Raw genomic sequence first — 10,601 nt, 5'->3', positions numbered from 1 at the left:
CTCAAGGAGCTTTGTCCAGAGCAAGGTGAACAAACCATCTTGATGGGTTTTAATATTGATGTTTTCATTTTCCAGGGCTCAGAAGCAAAATGGAAGACATTACGTATATTTATACACAATGGAGTACTACATAGTCATAAAGAAGCATAAATTGGAGTCATTTGTAGGGAAATGGATACATCCTGAGACCATAATGCTAAATGAAATAAATTGGACACAATAAGTGAACTATTGTTTGACTTTTATTATGTGAGAAATCCAAAGTGCAAATAATTTAAAGAGAAAAATAAAAGAGATGATAGGACACAAGGAGGTAGAGTATGGAGAGAAGGAGAGGGTCTGAGGATGAGGAGGAATAGGAGGGGAAGTAGAAAGAATCAAGACTGTATATGAGTGTGTACCAACTCATCACGATGGGTTTCCTCATTATGTTTCACAAATGTACTGACAAAAGACAAAGACACACCAACATGAACATTTGTGCAGCTTATAATGTGTTAATTATATCTTAGAGAAGGTATAATTAACCTGTTAAATTGTATCCTGTTTAAGAAAATTATTTTGCAGATTCAATTAAATGTCTTCAATACCACCTTACCCACTAGAGTACTAAGAGATAAAAGGTAGAATCTATTGACCTTTCAGAGCTCCACTTATATACATAAAACAGTGATAACCCTTACCTCATGAAGCATTGTGAAAATTATTAACTGTTGTTGACCAGCCTAACAAGTGCCAAGCGCTACACAAACTGCTTTGTTTTGAGTTATCACACAAGACAGCTATGCCAGGTCTTTGTCTTGCCAACAAGATGTGGGTTCTTTTACTCAATTCAGATGGAAATCATGAATCAGTCACAGAGCAGCTCTGCTGCAATCCTGACTTTTGGAACCCACACTAATCAGAAGCAGGATTACAGGACACAAAAGTGAGGATTGTCACAGGGCTGAGTTCCAGCACAGGGGATGGTACATGCAAGGGGGCTCCTCTACCCTGAACCCAGAGGAGCACCTGGGAAGTGCTCCTTAGGTAGCACTGCCCACCTGATTCACTGAGGACAAGGCCAAAGCCAGGGAATCTTTGAAAAGGCTTGCAATGAGTGCTGGGTATGCAAATAAGGGGTCCAGGTCCCTCTTTTCCAGATCTGAGCTACTTCCAGTGTCCTCTCTGTTCTCAAAAATGTAACAGTATTGGCGAAGTGGGGGAGTGGGAGGGGTCATACATGGCCTGGCTGCACTGATGTGGGGTGGCGAATGGTGGCTCGATAGCCAGGGTGGACACTGAAGCGAGCTGCCACAGCCCACTGCAGTTCAAGGTGGAGCAAAGCAGAGGAAGAGAAAGGGCCGACAGCCTGGGCCAAGTCACGCTCCCCATAGCAGCACAGGAATAAATGACAAGCAGTCGCTTCTCGTCTGTCTCACTTGGATCTGAGCATGATGCTGTTGGCCGGATTTATCCATAACCTCTTGGACGGGGGTGGGGGGTTGTGGAATTTATTGATGTGTGCTATCATTTAAGTGTATGTGCAATTCCAGGTTTTCAGGTGGTTGAAGGGTGCTGGTGGGGTTGCATTTTGCATGTAAGTCATGCTCACTTCATTTGTAAATTAAGAACAGAGGATGGGTGTGCTCGCTGTGGTTTGAATATGGCTTTGTTGCCCTCAGACACATGTCCAAATTTGCTCTGTGGCAGCATTCAGAAGGAGAGCCTGGAAGAAGCCAAAAGTAGAGCCTCAAGGTGGCCAGAAGTAGAGGTTTACAGCAGCCTGAAATAGTCTGGAGATTAGGCCACAGAGAAGCATTAATTCCCCTTTCCAAGGAAGGTCTGCCTTCTAGAGGCAGGGTGAGCTCTCGCCTCACAGGACCGTGTAGACACCAGGAAGGACTCTGGGGTGTCTCTCTTTTCTGGATATGCCTATTTGCCCTTACAGATTCCACCGTTTAGCTGAAGCTAAAAAGAAGTCGGGCCCAGGCCTTGTGGGCTTTGTAGAGAGGCCAGCCTGGAGGTCGCCATGCCTGGGAACAATCAGAAGTCCAAGGGGCAGGAGGGAAAGGGCGGGAAATCAATTCGAGGGCTGCAGCCTGCGGGGCAGAGGGGCTCACCCTGCCCGTGAAATGCGGTTATGTGTGTCAATCAGCCTGCAGGCCAGGCGGGGCCCTTGCGCCTCACCCTCGCCACCCTGTTTTCCTTTCAGGCCTATATTTTGATGCATTCAGAGAATTCAAACCATCTTCCCATTCCATCATTTAACTTGTGGCCCCAGGCCTGACAGAATGAGACAGAAACTGGGGTGAGGAAAGGACCTGGAAGCTTCAGGCAGCAACTCCGGGTCTGGTTCTCGCTGAGGCTTGGATTTCACCTTTGACCTCTGCATCTGGCTTCTGATTTAATTGGTCGCAGAAACTGTATGGTGTCACCACTGAGACACGGGCTCTGGGTCGGACACTCCAGGTTCAGGTCGGGTCTCTGTTTCCTCCGAATGTGTATGTTTATTACATATTGCAAACATATTCTGATTTTAAAAAGTGGGAGGGAGAAAGTCCTGGCCAAACATCACACAGGGGAGCTGGTTCTCACATCTTCCACACTGTAAGGTTCAATCCCTCTTACACCGTATGCTGGCACACCTAGGACACACTTAGGGTATCCTGGGCAAGCTGCTTCAGCCTGTGAGTCTCAATTTACCCAATAAGATAAATGGGCAAAGATAATCATCCTCTGCCGGGTTGCACCAGCCACCTACCTGCAAGGCCATGTGGTTCCCCTGGTGCGCTACACCCACGTAACCACAGGGGGCGCTAGGGGCGGGGCATCAGGCCCAGCCTTGGAAGCCCAGAACTTTCCCAGGAAAAATGTGCGTCAGCTGCCTGCCGGCCTCTGCTCTGTGCACCGCGAGGGCTCTTGTCTCATAAAATTCTCCTTCTGACACTGTTTCCTTTTAGGAAGAAAGTAAATCATAACTTTTCACTTAAGTATTTCTGCTTCGAGTCAGACCTGCTTTAGCCTGAAGTTGAAAAACAGTATATTTGGTCGGATCGCATTTCAACTCAGTCTAATAGGTATTTGCTTAAGGGGAAGAAGAAAAAAGGGAAATGTCAAAACGGAATAATAAAATGGTCTATAAACAGAAGCAGGTTTTCTGCGATACGTTACCCCGATAAACCCGATAATGGTTCCCAAATGCACCGCCCTGGGTGGATGCCAGGCTGGGCAGCGGCGGGTGCTGGGCTATTTTTAATTTTACTGTAGCCAAACCATGACCTCATCCTGGTGGAATTCTCTCCCACCAAAGAGCTGTATCGAGTTATTTGTCGGTCGAAATTCATTTGAGTGTGGATTCATCGGAAACATGTGTGGCCACAGAAGCAGCCGAAAGGGAAATCTAGGGAGGAAAGAGTAGGATTTTCAAGGAAACTCATCCTTTGTTTGAACAGCATGGGCTGGGCCTTGTGGGGCCCTGGGCCTTTGATGACTGTGGTCCTGGAACTGCTGGTCTCGGTGACCGTTTTGTGCCCTCAGCAGCCTCAGAGCAGACCTCTGCCACGGTGCTCAGAAAATTCAGCTGTCACCCGTCCCCACCAGGGTAGGATCTGAGGCCACCCTCTGCGACAGACTGGACTGCAGCACTCAGGGGTCTTGGCTGATACCGGAGTAACTCAAAGGTAGTACATAAGAGTGGGCACCCACAGTAACAACCATGTCTGTTCCTTATCAAGCACTGTGTGCATTACACGAATGCTTTGGGTGCAATCTTCACAAGGAGTGTAGGTGGTGTGATCAGTCTCCACAGACAAAAATATCCAGGCTCAGGGTGTCAATTCCTTAAGAGCATGGAGCTATTTAGTGGCTTCATTTTCAGGTTCCGGTCTGTTTTGGCTGAAGCGTCTCTATGGGCTGCAAACAGAAGACTTCAACAGACCTACAGAAAGCAAAGATGCTTCCAGACTAGAAGATCGTGGAAGGCTTCATGGAGGAGGTAGCATTTCAGCTATGTGTCAAGTGCAGGCAGTTCTTTGACATAGAGAGATACATTCTAGAAAGAATAAAAGAAAGGGGAGGTATCAGAAAGATAGAAGCTGAGTCCTCTAAGGAGTAAGAACCTGACTGGACACTAGCTGTGGAAATACCTCATGGGCTTGCAGGATGGAGAACCCGACTTTCAGACAGTAGGACAGGCTGGACTTGCAGGGACATGGCCAGTTTGGAGGAGGAAAGTCCTAGGAGGTATCAGGTGGCCTCGGGGTGAGGGGATGTTGCCGGAGGCCCAGGGAAGGAGGTGAGGGCCTGGGTGGGTGGGGGAGCTGAGCTTGTGGGTGGCAGAAGAGGACACAGTGACTGACTGATTCTATGTGAAGCACTGAGGATGCATCCAGCTCCTCTGTGGATTGATGGGGGTGAGGGATCTGTCACTAATCAAAGTGTGAAATAGGGTACCGTGAGCCAATCCAGCTTGGATTGAAGACACTGAGCCTGAGCTGTGTGATTTCTGTCACCCCAGTTCCCAAATGGATGGACTGCATCCCAGGCCTTCTTGTGTCTCCCAGGTTCCCCAAGTCCCGGGAAAAGCCCTGAGTTGATAGATCAGCCCAGTCTCTTCCATCCCACACCAAGAGACCTGGGTTTGGCCAAGCTCAGCATCTAGATTTTGCAAGCAGCAGCAGAGGCACCAGGTCAGCAGCTAACACCTCACCCTAAATCCAGACAGAGGTAGAGAGGCAGCTTGACAGGCAGCATTTGGGGTGGGAGGAACTCTGGCACCAGTATGGGACTTTCCCTTCGCTCTCCCCCTGTGTGGCCCGGGATCCACCCTACCAATAAGCCACGGCGGCCAAAGATTTCAAAGCATTAGGAAGAAAAGCTGCTCAGAGCACATGGGAGGTAGAATCATCTGTTTCAGTTTTCAATCAAGCCTTTTCCTGTGCAAAGCAGACTGGTAGGAAATTGATTATTCTATTACCTTCTCAGAAGTGCAGACGCCAATATCCCAGAGAATGGTTTTCCCATAAGGCCAATGAACAGTGCCCGGGTGTCTGGGAGGATCGCAGTGATACAGCCTTGACGCAGCAGATGGAGATGCAGAGGAGCTGAGGGGCAGAGACTGCAGAATCCCAGGAGCTCTGCTACTGCAGGGTGGGGCTCTGTGATATTACAGGCCATGTTCATCTTTATACTCCAGGGCTTGCCCAGGGTGCAGTGCGCAGTTGGTGTGCAGAGATTGGCTCAAGGACCCTTACGCGGCACTGAGTCCGAAATATCCTTTCATGTTTCTCATCTGCAAAGTCAGCTGCAAGAAAATCTGTCAGACAGAGTGGTGACGGGCATTATGAAGAGAAAAAGAGAGGCAGGGTGAAAGCAAATGAAGAATAAAGAAAGAGAAAATAAAAACAGAAAGCAGTATTGTTACCAGTAGAGGAACAGTCAGAGTGTGTTATTCTAAGTGGCCCTAAATCCAGCTGCGGGCTGTATCTATTCAGGGGAAAATTTTGCATTTCAGAAATGTTCCTGTTTACCCCAAGAAAGCAAGAGGTCGCAGCCTCCTTGTCCGCAGGTAATGCCCCTCTTCCTGGGTCTTTATGTCTCCTTTCCAGTCGTCCCTCAGGCACACCCCCAGAGATACCTGGGAAGACTCCATGGAGGAGAAGCGGTGTCAAGCCCCCAGGTGTCCAGGTGTCAGGGTAGTGCAAACCAAAGCTCAGGCTGCTGAGAAAGGACCAGAGAATGGTAAAAGTGCCCAGGTGCCCAGTGGGAGAAGCCCACTCCCCGGAAGTGGGCAACCAGGCCGAGTCTGAAGTGGTGAGTAAATGTTTACTCTGGGGAGAGAAGAGTGGAAGGAACTGTTTTCAGAAGCCCTCAGATTTCTCTATTTCATTAGTCCATGGCTTAAACAGTACTTTCAAATATAGAAGAGACTTCTGAGAATTACACACACAAACTCACATCTGCTGAGAAGAGCATTTCCCCATTGCACGGGATTCGAATTCTTTACCTCACTGTCAGCGTAGCCCTGAACACACCAAGAATGTTCTTTCCCATTCAAGAGATTACACAACTGAGCTTTAGGAGGTCTCAGCTGCCTTGAGATCACATAAACTTTCAGAATTCTAGTTTCTTCTACAACTTCTGGAATTGCAGTACACTGATTCCTCTGACTAAGTTATCGAGAATCCCTCTAAAAGCAACCCTTGGATTTGATCCAGAGGTTTCACATGGTCTTTATACCATCGTTCTGGCCTGGGCACTCTTCCATGGGGAATCCTCACCTCGATGTCCTCTGCAGCTTCTAACAGGATCCAGCCAAGTAGCATAAACAAATGTTAGCAAAGGCAAAGCACCTGAATGTTAACCCAAGGATAGAAAGCGAAAATGGGAAGATTCGCCAGATGGTCTGTGTTCCCTGGCAAACACCTCCCTGGAAAGAACCACCAAATATGGGGTCTGGCTTTCGCATAGTCTGTCCAGATGTTTGGCTTCAGGTGGAAACAGACCAGGAAGCCCTTAATGATCAGACAGAGTTTCCTAACATGTCTCACCTCCAGATCACCCTGAAGCCTCCCGGAGGAGCGAACCTGACACCCTCAAATTCACTGCAGAAGAAAGCGTACCAGACCAGAATAGCAAGAAGAGAGAGAAAAAGTGGAGAGGAGAGACAGCCTACCTCTGTGGCAGGAGCATGCTGTGGAGGTGCAGAGGACCAGGCTGCTAGACACAAGGACAGAGACCAGCAGCTGTGAGGGCAGCCAGATCCAGGACAGATCAGGTGCTGCCTCACTGGTCATAGAAAGATGGGAGCTTTTCCTTGGCATGTAACAGCGAATCATGTTAGAATTTGGAGCTGAGAAATGACCTGGTATAAGTACCATTTCAAATGGTCACTCTGAATGGCATGCAGGGTGGGACAGGGGAAACAGAGGAAGAAGATGCAGGAAGCTGCCATTATATCGATCAGCTTTATATTGCTGTAGCAAAATACTTGAGACAGGCAACTTTTAAAGAAAAGAAGTTTATTTGACTGTCTTGGGGGCTGGAAGTCCAAGAAGTATGCTACGATTTCTTCCCAGAGTCCTTCTTGGCTGTACCATTTTCCAATGGTCTCTCTCCATCTCTTTCTGTCTCTCTCTCTGTCTCTGTTTCTGTCTCCACCCCCCCCCACACACACACACCAGGACTCTAACATGGGTCTCCACACTATGCACTATGACTTAATCAAATCTGATCCCAAGGACCACATTTCTCCCTGTTAGTTCATCAAGCAGAACAGTTTGTGTTTTCAGTGTATGATTATTTGATCATTTTTTCATGCCTAGATCTCTGATCAACTATCTTAAAGATAACAATATACAGAATATTAACTAGTGCCAATTACCTCTTATTTTGGTTAGAAATTCTGTATTGTTTCTATTCTTTTTTGTTTTTGTTTTTTTTTTTTAAAAAAAAAGACCACCCCTCTAAACACTGTAGTGAAATTCAGTTTCTGCCCTCTCCATTAATACCAAACTTTGGGCCTGGGGCTCTTGCATGAGTTTGGACAGAGAAGCCACAGGAACTTGCTTTGGTGTTTCAGGTAAGAATTGATGGTAGGGGCTTGTACCAGAGCACTTGTGGAGGGGTTGGTGATGGATAGCTGGATTCTGGGTATGTTTTGGTGCCCCTTGCTAGCTTTTCTCAAACTCTGCCCAGCAGAGCACGATGCCGTGTGCCAGAAGCAACGATGTTAATCTTGGTGAATCAGCACACAGACACCGTACCAGACCCAGGTTACCCAGGTTGCTGGGGCTCCAGATGCATTGCAAACAGCCACCTTGTCCTTTGGCAGCCCCTGGGAGGGGCAGAAACTGCCAGTTATGCCACCAGTACTGGCAGAGGACAAGAATCACTGGATGTGAATGAAAAAAGTTTTAGAAAGGAGGAGGCTGAAGTCTTTTTCTAATTCACACAAGGTAAATAATCACCAGGGTAAAGAGTGGTAATTTTGCTTCTCTGACTAATTTCGGCAGGTGAGGGACAGGGCAGATTGGGACAGAAACCAGCAGAAGGGGGAAGCTCTGATGTGGCCAGGCGCTGCCCAGAGGGAAAGGCCAGCCTTGCTCTCACAGGAACAGCATTGGGGCTGATCTCTCCAGTGCCCCAGCACCCCTGGTGCCCTCCTGCTCCCCACACACTGCAAAGCCAACCATGCATTTTTCTGCCTGCTGGCTTCCCCGGAAATGGGCTCATTCCTGCGTATGCACAGAATGGCTCAATCTACACCTGCCTCCAATGCCTCAGCGCCTGGAGAAGCAGGGTTTATCTTCATTTCGCCTTCATTTCACCAGGGTTTGCAAGTGATGCATGAAGAATTGCATAGCAAGTTAAAGACCCAGCTTGCTGGTCAGCCTACACATTCTTTCTTCAAAGTTAGCTGGTCCTCCCAGCAAAGCTGGTGAACTCCTCTCTGTTAAAGGGTTGATGAGGAGCCTGGGATGCTTCATGTGAGGCTGATGTCCCTTAGCAGGAGGTGTCAATGCCAAAGCCCATTCACGGCCACTGCAGCCCATGGAAAGCAGGCCACAAGCTTTTACTCCTGCTTCTCTTTTTAGAGAGCATTAGGACCCATCTGGGCAAGGCACATTGGTGGCTCTAGAACTCCTCTAGAGCAATAGCTGCTAAGATTGGGCTCTGCATGGCAGTTACCAGGGACACTTCAGGAATCTTGATGTCGAGGTGAGTGTTTAGGACATGGTGCTCAAGGGGAGAGCAGATATGGGGAAGATAGCAATGAAGAATGTGGAGGGACGCCTGAGGGACTTCGTGAGACACACGTCCTCTGCCTGGAAGACTCATCCAGTATTCCCAGCAGATTTCCCAGGGGCTATGGATGTAACGCCTTCGCTGAGGGTGTAGGGAATACCTGAAAATGATTCTGAAATCCATGGTCAATCTCTTAGAAGCAGGAAGTGCAGGACAGAAGGAGGAACGGGGCATGGGGATTCAAACGGGTGTGGCATTGAACCAAGTGTGCCCCGTGTGGACCCATGGCACAGACGAGCTGCCCAAACTCTACACCTCACCAGCAAGATGATAATAACGTTCTTGTGAGTTTGTGAGATAACTGTTATGCCAATCTGCACACAGAGCCCCCAGTATGGGGCTTGGCCTCCCTTTTTACAATCAGCTGGAAATATCTACCCATATAGGGTTAACTGGACACACTTACATCCTTCTCTTCACCCTGAGGTCACTAATGGTAAGCATGCTGGCAATCATGCCATTCTAGCTATTGTTTGAGCAAGCACTCTTAAAGATCTATGATGGGGTAGACATTTAGTAAATATCTCCCCTTGTGTTTTCCTGGAGTTTTCAAATCTTCTAAGCAGTTTTATTTTCCTCAGTAAAAGAAGCTAAAAAAAGCCTTATAACATAGAAAACTATAAAGACTCAAGTGGATCTAGTGTTCTGTGTATCTGATGCTGAAGAGATTCCTGCAGCACTTGGTGCCTCTGGTTTTGGGGTCCCCTCCCCCTTCACTTGGGAAGCTGGTCCCTGCACCAGACCCCTGCATGTCCCCATATCCCTCATCTGTTTCCCCACTAGCCTCTATCCATGCCCTGGATCGGGGCACTGATTTGTCTACAGGAGAGGCCCATCTTCATAAACTGACTTCTAGACAGTCAGTACTAGACTAAGACAACACAGGCACTTTGATTGATGTTCACACATCCTGTCTTGCACAAGAGGGCCCCAGACTTAGCCAAGACTTTGTTCTGTCCACACCTAGGATCAGAACTGCATGTATAAAACTTGCCTTAAAAAGTGTGACCTTTCCCCAGAGGAGCACGAGGCCTGGACAGATGACTGTGAGAATCATCCGCCTGGGACCTCAGCCCAGCTTAATGTATCTCATGTACATTGCCATCTGTCTTTCATCCCATTAAAAGTCATATCTGAAGGCATTTCATAAACAAATCAGTGGCATTTCTGTAATTAACTTAGGTGTTATCTGTGAATGCGCAATACAGAAATGTGTCTACCATCCTTAAATGGGTGACACACCTGATGAACTGCAAATTCCCTGCTTTAATTTGAGAGTAAATCAGGATAACTGAAAGTGAAACTACACTTATGCTTCTTTTTTTAAAAAGTGTAATATTTTTAACTAGCTTGGTATAATCATTATTAGAATTTCTCATTTATGGAGATACTTTACAGGTCAAGGTTAAAAAAATTACAGTGGTGGTGCCCATCTGTAATCCTGGGGCTCTGGGAGACCGAAGCAGGAGGATCCCAAGCTGGAGCTCAGCTTGGGCAACTTAGTGACATGGCAAGATCCCGTTTCAAAGTAAAAAAGGGGTGGGGATGTAACTCAGTGCAAAAGCCTGGATTCAGTCCCCAGTACCGCACACACAGAAAGATATTTATCGCTAATTAATAGTGCTCATTAGCCACGCCTCTGACTCAGCTTAGTACCCTTCTCCAAGCTTGAGTTTTCCCTTCCAATTTGCCTTACCTCTCTTTGTTGTCTGTCCTATCTATCCTAATCATTCGAGAGGGCATGAAATATTATCTCAGTGTGGTTTTAATTTGCCTTCCTTGCATAACAATTGATGTTCAGTGTCTTTTCATGT

General features: G+C 47.5%; 1 long non-coding RNA gene across 1 annotated transcript; it reads right to left on the bottom strand.

The window, feature by feature from the left end:
• Nucleotides 1-224: 224 nt before the first annotated feature.
• LOC134477232 (uncharacterized) lies at nucleotides 225-5,401 on the bottom strand. Its single transcript, XR_010049129.1, has 2 exons — nucleotides 4,958-5,401; nucleotides 225-4,033 (listed from the first exon to the last, which is right to left on the bottom strand). It is a non-coding gene; the product is annotated as an uncharacterized LOC134477232 (long non-coding RNA).
• Between the last annotated feature and the right edge of the window lie 5,200 nt (nucleotides 5,402-10,601).

The sequence above is a fragment of the Cavia porcellus genome, unplaced genomic scaffold (assembly GCF_034190915.1).
Source record: "Cavia porcellus strain 051 isolate PalLab524CR breed Dunkin Hartley unplaced genomic scaffold, mCavPor4.1 scaffold_8, whole genome shotgun sequence".
Taxonomy (NCBI): domain Eukaryota; kingdom Metazoa; phylum Chordata; class Mammalia; order Rodentia; family Caviidae; genus Cavia; species Cavia porcellus.
Note: the sequence above shows the minus strand (reverse complement) of the source record. Positions and strands in the feature narration are given on the sequence as shown.